The sequence below is a fragment of the Brassica napus genome, chromosome A9, assembly GCF_020379485.1.
Source record: "Brassica napus cultivar Da-Ae chromosome A9, Da-Ae, whole genome shotgun sequence".
NCBI classification, from domain to species: domain Eukaryota; kingdom Viridiplantae; phylum Streptophyta; class Magnoliopsida; order Brassicales; family Brassicaceae; genus Brassica; species Brassica napus.
The window spans coordinates 38,585,519-38,594,332 of record NC_063442.1 but is presented as its reverse complement, the minus strand read 5'-3'; the positions used below and the strand labels follow the sequence as shown (position 1 = coordinate 38,594,332).

At 28.4% G+C, this 8,814-nt stretch overlaps 1 long non-coding RNA gene across 1 annotated transcript; it reads left to right on the top strand.

Moving 5' to 3' along the window:
* The first annotated feature begins 7,521 nt into the window (after positions 1-7,521).
* LOC111214733 lies at positions 7,522-8,742 on the top strand. The gene is made up of 3 exons (XR_007316638.1): positions 7,522-7,831; positions 7,907-7,980; positions 8,231-8,742. It is a non-coding gene; the product is annotated as an uncharacterized LOC111214733 (long non-coding RNA).
* Positions 8,743-8,814: the final 72 nt, after the last annotated feature.

The following is an 8,814-nucleotide window of genomic DNA, read 5'->3' as shown; positions in this document are numbered from 1 at the left end:
AAATGTTCATTACTATCAAAATAAAACTTCATAAAGACTGAAACTTCTGAAATTGGCAACTGAGAGAGAGATAGCCAGAGGGAGAAGAAGCTAGTGATTTATTTACTCGTTTTGATACCTATATAATTTAGTATATATGTAGATTTTACAAAATTTGTCTCAGTGCAGTGGTTTAATGCTCAGTTTCTAGGCGTGGGTCGAGTCATAGTTAGTGTTTTAATTAGTTTAGTTAAAATGGTGTCGGTTGACTAACCAAACATTAGTTTAAGTAGTTTTTATGTTAATATTAAAGTGGGTATGAAATTCAAATTATTGTTCAGTTTGGGTATGAAATCGCACTTACCCAAAATTGTACAGATTGAAATCAGCACTTTTTTCTTATTCGACTAAACATAGTTTAACGGTTGACTAATGATAAGTTAGTCAAAGTAAGATTTTATGTTACATAATAAAATTTGGGTCGAATTTTTTTAAAAAGATTTATGAACGATTTCGCACGTATGTTTTGTTTGAGTTTAAAAAAGCACAACGCAAATTGATGGAGTGTATACAACCATTTTCCCCATTGTTTGTATACATAACTTTTCGACTTTCTCTTTGAGTTTCCCACAAGTTACTGAAAGTTTGCTACCACTAGTTGGTGACCTCATTTTAAATATGAGATATTCCAATCAATTATTTTAAGTTTAATTTATTTTTCTGCAAGTTGCTACTTGTTGATGTTGTATTGATTGATATGTCTAGAAAAGAGATAAGGAAAATCCTTAGTAGTGACGCGCTGATGCCAGTTGCTTTCAAGTGTTTTTTTTGCTTGCTAAGACTGCTAATATCATATTAATGATGTTTGAGATTTACAAAAAATTAAATCTAGAGTCTACTCTATCTTGGTAAAAAAAAAAGAAAACAAGATAGAGCAAAGAAGCTTTAGGAGCCTAATGATTAGATTATCCAACTTGACAAGAAGTTAAAAAATAGCTTCCTATCTTGCCATGAACATATTCTTCACTTCTCTGTAACTCATCATTGCAATCACCACTTGACCAGATGATAATGTTGTTGTGATAGACGTTGTTTCTCTGTCTACAAATGGTAGATTGTACAGCAAGTTGCTTTCAACTGCTATCTATTGTTTTTTGTTTTTTTCGTCGACATGTTTTTGTTTTCTCAATGCCAGTTGTATACTTGTATTGGTACGTCCAAAATGGAGACAAGAAGATATTTAATTACTCAGTTCAAAAAAAAAAAAATTTAATCACCGGATATTTATATACCATAAAAAATATTCAATCACCAACGTGTTTATAAACAGTGGTATTTTTTGCCCATAATGTTTACTAGGAACTGACCCGCGCATTTTACATTTGTATACATTGATATTTGTTTTTCATAATTAGTGTTATATATTTTAGATGAATCGTAAAATAACTAATTGTATTCAAAAGACATGGACCAAATCGGATAGTATGGTTATTTTTTATACAAATATCCAAACCCGTTTTAGATACATATGTTATTTAGATATTTTTAGATTCTTATACATTGAACCGAATTCATCCATACACAGAATGATCCAACTCTAAATCCACACATAAATTTATAATATTCAAGCGAAGAATTTCAAAACAGAAAAAACGATACCCGAAAAAAACAATCCGTACCTAAGTGGATAGTCAATGTTCATGCCTAACTGATTTTATAAATTAATAAAAATAACTCTTTCAATGTGTTTGGTTAAATTAAGTGAAAGAGAAAGAGTTTTTTTTTATTTAGTAAAACAATTATATAAAGTGAAAAATTAAGTGACAATAAATGTAATACCTTTTTATTATTTTGATTTAAATTATTATTTTATTCACAAACAACATGCTTTTGAATTGTGTTTTTAGCTACGTAATTTTCCACCGATTGAAACTAAAATAAATAAAAAATTAGTAAAATAAAGCAAACCGAATGTTTAATCATATGCAAAACCTATTTATTTTATATTTTTGATTTTATAATTAGCACAAATTTAATATTGATTAACTAATCAATAAAATCTGCACTATTATTATTATAGTAATATAATTAATGATGTTATGTATTGTTAAGATAATATAACTAATGAAATTGTTAAACTAAGTGAAATATGAAAAGACAATTAATGTAATTACTAGCTTTTGATCCGCGTGCCCGTACGGATAGTAAATTTTTTTCATGTTCACTTTTTATTTGTTTCTCATTTTCAAGTGTTATGTATTTTTGATGTCTCAACATAATACAAATTACATATTATTATATTTACATAACATAGTTTAAAATATTAATGGTGATCTTATTATTTCATGTTTATAACTGGCGTTTGTATCATATATTCATCATAATCTATTAGTTATATTGAAATGTTTATTATATGCTAAAAAATAATATGCAAAACATTACTGATTTTACAGTGACAACATCTATATTACTCTACTGAATTAAATGTTTTTACATTATTTAAGAAGTTTTCTATTAACAATACACAATATAGATTCTTAAATGATTTTCTAAACGCTAGAACAAATTACCAACAAAAAACAATTGCGATTATAATTATAATTAGGGCTGTCGATAAATATTATTTTGATTTGTGGTAAAATAATATATGATTAATAAAAACTTCACTAGAGTCCTGTTATTTTTTTCTGGGAACCAACATATCAGTTTTATGTTACCAAGTAAAAAAAGCAAAAAATCCAGACCACCAGTGTGATATGTTTTCGTGTGTGTGATGTATATCATTAAAATCCTACGGTCAAGTGGGAAGAAATGCTGGTTTTAGGGCCTGATTGGTTCAAACACAGCGGTTGCGGTTACGGAAGTTTGTGAATGCGGGCGATTGTGGTTTTTAGCGGTTTTAAGAGATTTGTACGAATGTTACTACGGTTAAAAATTGGTGTATTTGCAGGTGACTTATGACTGGTAAACTACCAAATGCGGTAACAGTCAAATAATAAAAAAATAATATTTATATTTAATATAATTATAAAAATATCAAAAATCATAAAATTATAATAAATATAAAATTTATATTTAGAAAATTATAATTATAATTTTTGAAAATTTATTGAAAATGTTTTTATTATCAAATTTTATAATATTAATTAAAATATAATAGATATATTTTAATATTTTCATAATTTCAATTTTAAATTTTTTATTAAGTATTTTTAATTTTCTATATATTTTATTTAAAAAAAAGAAAAAAAATTATCTTCCCGCAACCACAAACGCTAGCTGAAGCCAGCTTTTGAATTTATGAGATTCGGGGCAGTTTGAATCGGTTTAGAGCGATTTGAATGATTGTTGCAAACCGCCAACAACTGTTACCAACCGCAAAAGCTGCGTTTGCAGGTGGTAACGGAAAAATTAGTCGCCCCTTACTCTGGAGTTCTTTTGTTCGACCTGTCCCTAACGTATTTTGCTTTTTTTTTTTCATTTTTTTCATTTACTGAGTGGCATAATGGTAATTTTCTCATCATCTTCCCCAATATTTTTTTAGAGTTTGCGACTGTGCAAACCATTTTCATGGCGGCCATCAACTGTAAATAATCAAATTGTTGAGTGATTTCGTCTTATTTATGTCCCAAATAAATAGATTAGTTATTAAGCATCAGATTTAAACACGTCGAGCGTCTCGCCAGCGCTCAATCAGGTGTCTTACCGGAGTTTTCGAACATGGATTGCATCTATCAGCATCAAATTTATTTAGATGGTTTAATAATGGTTTAATGATATGGTTTAGTAACTTCATAAACGATGTGAGAGTATTAACGAAAATTTCGCGTATATAACTATATATCCTTTTTGCTTTAAGCCATCCAAGAATATATGTCAAGTTTTCTGCATAGGAGATGAACATGATATTATAAACCATATGATGTAAACCAACACAACAACTATAATTGAAATTTATTTCTCGTTGAATTAAGTGATTTTCTCACATCAAAAATCTATTTTATTGCTCAAGCCAGATCGGAACTAAACAATCAACGAAAAACAAATCTCTGTAAAAAATATGTGCAGTCTTAGTTAATGAATACACCGTCCTGTTTTGCTTGATAATGGTAAACAATCTCAAAATTTTGAAATCTTTCTTTTAGAGTAGCGTACTCCTTTCATTCATTAAAAAGCTTGGACATGTATTAGTTCTTGAATCATTGAAATCAGATCTTTGCATTATGTTCTAAAATGCTGATATATTGAATATTGTAATATACTTTCTATAGCCCAAGAGCTTCTAGCTCTCCATATGCAGAGGTGAAACACGCCTCCTTTGATTCCGTATTCCCAATAGTTTGTGTTGTTCTGAAGAGTGGTATAATAAGCTACAAAGTTAGAGGGTTTGATGGGGGCTTGGAATACAAGGAGTTGCTTCACACCCTTGCACTCGAAATTCGAATTTGTTATATGTGGTATGGAATGCATGATAACCTTCCGACAGATAACTGTAACATTTGTGACAGATATCTTTGAATTGGTAAAGATGGTTTGTAAACTTAAAGAATGACCTGCATTTGCAAATTATCTTGAAGAGTTTCTATGAAACAAAGATAAATATGACGCTTTTGTGATGACACATGTGCTCTGAACTCAAAATACATGGGTGGACAGTTTTGTACATAGTGCTCGGAGTCAACCGTTTTATGTCGTTCGCATAAACACGAGTTCCCATTTTGGTTTACATATTCTTCAGAAAGTCTATTTCAATCAGTGAATATGAAAATTTGTTTATTTCAAAAGAAATTTTTTTATTGTTATCTACACAAACAATCAACACAACATACAAATCTAAACAAAAGAAATGTATCGAAAACTACAAGAACTATTTGATTCACATGACAACATCCTTGAACTATTATGTGTTATGTTGCTAACACCGCAACTATCATTCTGATAGCTAAAATGTGTGTCAGGTTTGGAATTCAACAACATCTGATAAGATTTATGTTAATTAAACTCTTAAAAAGTTAAAATGGATCATAACACATATACCAAAAATAAAAATAAAAATAAATACACAGATCAAGCATATACAAATGCAATGTTATACAACCAAAACATGTGGAAAATAAAAGTTGGCTGATTCCAAATCCAACACTTTTTGGCTACCAGAATGATGTATATTGGTGTTAACAACATAATACATAACTAGATTTTGACCCGCGCAACCACACGAATATTTGTTTTCACTTTTCTATACATAAATTATTATTTTTAAACATTAGTGGTATATATTTGTAATGTTAATCATATACTTAAATGTTTATATAACTATTTCAAATACAATAATTTTATAATTAATCAATTGTTTAAAACCGTATGTATTTTCACTTCTTATTATATATTTATCTTATTGTATTTTCATTTAGTTATTAAACAAATTAATATATTCATGAGAAAACATATTTGAAAATTATTTTGTATTTAATTTATACTAAATTCTGACCCGTGTTTCAAAGCTGTATTTTTTTTACTAATATTTTTTATGCTTATTCATTTTAGATAATATATTATTTTATATACAAAAGTCTAAGATATGTTAATTTTTAGACATGTATTATATGGTTTTCTAATTTTAACCCGTTCTATCATCATATTTTATTTTTTAAATAAATATTTATACTAAATTCTGACTCGTGTTTCAAAGATGTATTTTTTTACTAATATTTTTTATGCTTATTCATTTTAGATAATATATTATTGATATACAAAAGTCTATGATATGTTAATTTTTAGACATGTATTATATAGTTTGCTAATTTTAAGCCATTCCATCACCATATTATATTTTTAAAATAAATCATTTATATTATGAAAATAAAATTTATAAATTTATCAATTGAATATATTTTTATCATATTTATTTAGGTATAATAATTATATTTTAACATGATCATGACTTTGATCAAAAAAAAAAAAACATGATCATGACTATAAAGTAGATAAAATATGATATAGTTTATTTATTTTTTATTTTATAAACGATAACTTAAAATACATTAAGTTATTGTTAAAATATTTTTACACAGATTTATTAGAATTTTTAAAATATAATATATAAATATATATAATATTTAAAATGAAAATATATTATGATTAAAGTAGTTACAAATATTTTATATTATAAGCTTTAAAGAAATACATGTTAATTTTTATACATGCATTATATAATTTGCTAATGTTAACCCATCTTACCAATGTATTAGATTTTATTTTTTTAACACAAATATTTATACTTACGAAAATAAAATTTATAAAATTTATAAATTTAATACAATTTTATTATATTTAGCTCAATATAATAATTTTTTAATATGATTGATTATGATTATTTAATATATAAAATACTACATAATTTTTTATTTTTTATTTTATAAACGATTACTGAATTTATTAATGTATAATAATATTTCAAATGAATTTTGAAATTAGTAAAAATATTTAAATATAATTTTGAAGATGAAGATCTTGTGAAAATCTTTTAAACAGATTTGTTAGAATTTTAAAATAAATATATTTATATTTAAAATGAAAATATATCAAAAGATATTATGATTAAAGTATTTTAAAGATTCTATGTATTATTAGTCTTAATAAAATACATTTAATAAGATTTCTAAACGATGTCTATATTAAGAAAATCATACATGAAAAAAATCATGACTTCTATCTTTATATATAAAGTACAGTTCTCTCAATCCTGGTGCCTCCACGTCACCCGCCAGCTAGATAAGTCGTTCTTTCTACACGCAACACGTGTCTGAAGCGCTGCGTTTCATTAAAGCTTACCGTGATGGGCTTTTTCTGTTTGATGCGTGTTGGGTTCTGAAAAAGGAGGCTGCATCCAGCCCAGAAGAGAGGTGCTTCGCGTTGTAACCCTAATTGCTAGATCGAGACTGTGTATCGACTTTCCTTTCTTGCAGAGGAGATGAAATTCCTCAGATTCTGAAAGCCATAAACGTGGGGAGCTGATGGGCTGGGTATGCTCTTACTGGATTCAAGGGTGATTATGTTCTTAAACTCATGTTCATGGTAAGATTAAACTATTTCGGTTTGTAATCTCAACATTATCAAGCTTTTGAATTTAGATCTTTATTAAGGTGATTTTGCTTTTAAAGTCATGTTCAATATGTTCTTAATTTTGCTTCCAGATCCACTGCATTGAACATGTTCTTAATTTCTTTATCCACGATCTACACTTCAATATGTGTTAATCTTCTTAGATGTGGTGTTTCTCCGAGTATAAAAAAGTATGCTTTGCTCCCCTCCAAACCATCTTCTATATCTCTCAAACTATACTATCTTCATCTTCAACATTTGCTCGAGGTGATTTTTGAATTTCATCTGCTTCTGATTTTGAGTATTTTAGTATGATTCATGGATTTTGATTTTGTGTGTAGTGGACTATGATATACATCAACAACTTCGAGTTGGTGAGAAATAGAGATTATAGGCTCAAACCAAAGCTGTCAATCTTCTCTGCGGTGCCAAAACCCAGGTACACTCTATTCCATTAGAGCTTTTGGATTGTCCTTTTTATCTGTAATTTAGGGGATTTTTCGTGTTTTGCCATTGCAGATAAAGGAATTAGAGTCTTGACTACGCCTACTCTGATTTTGATTTCAAGGAGTTAGAGTAAAATTAAGATCAGTCGGGTTCATGAGAGGATTATAAAGTAAAAGGATTTTGATTTCAAGCAGAGTTGCGGATCTCTGTTTAGATCGGCAGTTGAGTTTCCGACAACTAAACAACGTAGCAGAACGATGAACGTGTCTTCGTCTTCTTAGAACTTTCGCATTAACTCTTGGTAGGTTTATTTTAGTTAAATTGATTTTTTAATCTTATTTGATTTGATATGATTAAAATCTTTTTTCTGTTACAGATTGGAGTGATTTGTGGTGTTGATCATGAGGATCTAAAGAGCATAAACATTATATCTAAATCGAAAGAGGAGCCGTAAGTTCCACTATATCCATGATATCTTTTCTCATTTGATTGTTTATAATATTTACTATTGCGAAATTGACTCTCTAACAGAGTTTGATAGGAAGATACGTTTTACATACACCAAACCGAAAAAGACTACCTTTTTAAACCGACACCATCGTTTGACCAAGTTTAAGAGGAAATAGCTACTCTCTAATGTTTTGTCGCTTTGTTTACTTGAAAATGATGGTGATTATTTATGTACATGGTTGGATTTCAGTGGCTAAGTGTTAATACACGCCTTTCCTCTTCCTGGACTTGGAAAATGATTGGATGATGAGGAGAAGGAAGCCATTCTTACAGGTGTTTAGCACAGGTACTTGCAAAACTGTAACACCAAGAATCAACAGCCAAATGATTATTGTTTTCCCTGGAAGGTATTAGCTTTCTTGCCTATTGTTCTTTTTTTTTTTTAAAGCTATCTGATGCTTATGTTGCGCTTCTATTTTTTTAGCCCAATCAAGTATGAAAAGAATGCCTTGGAGGTTGTTGGGAAAAAGTTCAAAAAGAATAGTGTCGCTCTTCACATTGTCAATTTTTGAGTAGATAATGACGAGGAAAAACCTCAGAAACTGGAGCCCCTCCTTTCAGCCGTCAATAACAACGACGGTAGCCACATTGTTCATATTCCTTCTGAAGCCAATGCTTTCTCGATGTCCTTCTCAGATATTATAAACAGAACAGTCCAGACATTAGATCTAGGTTGACGACAACATTGGATGTGATTGTATATCTCTATATCATTGATACACATTTTATTTTCTAAATAATATTGAAATTTTTTTTGAATTATAAAACCACAAC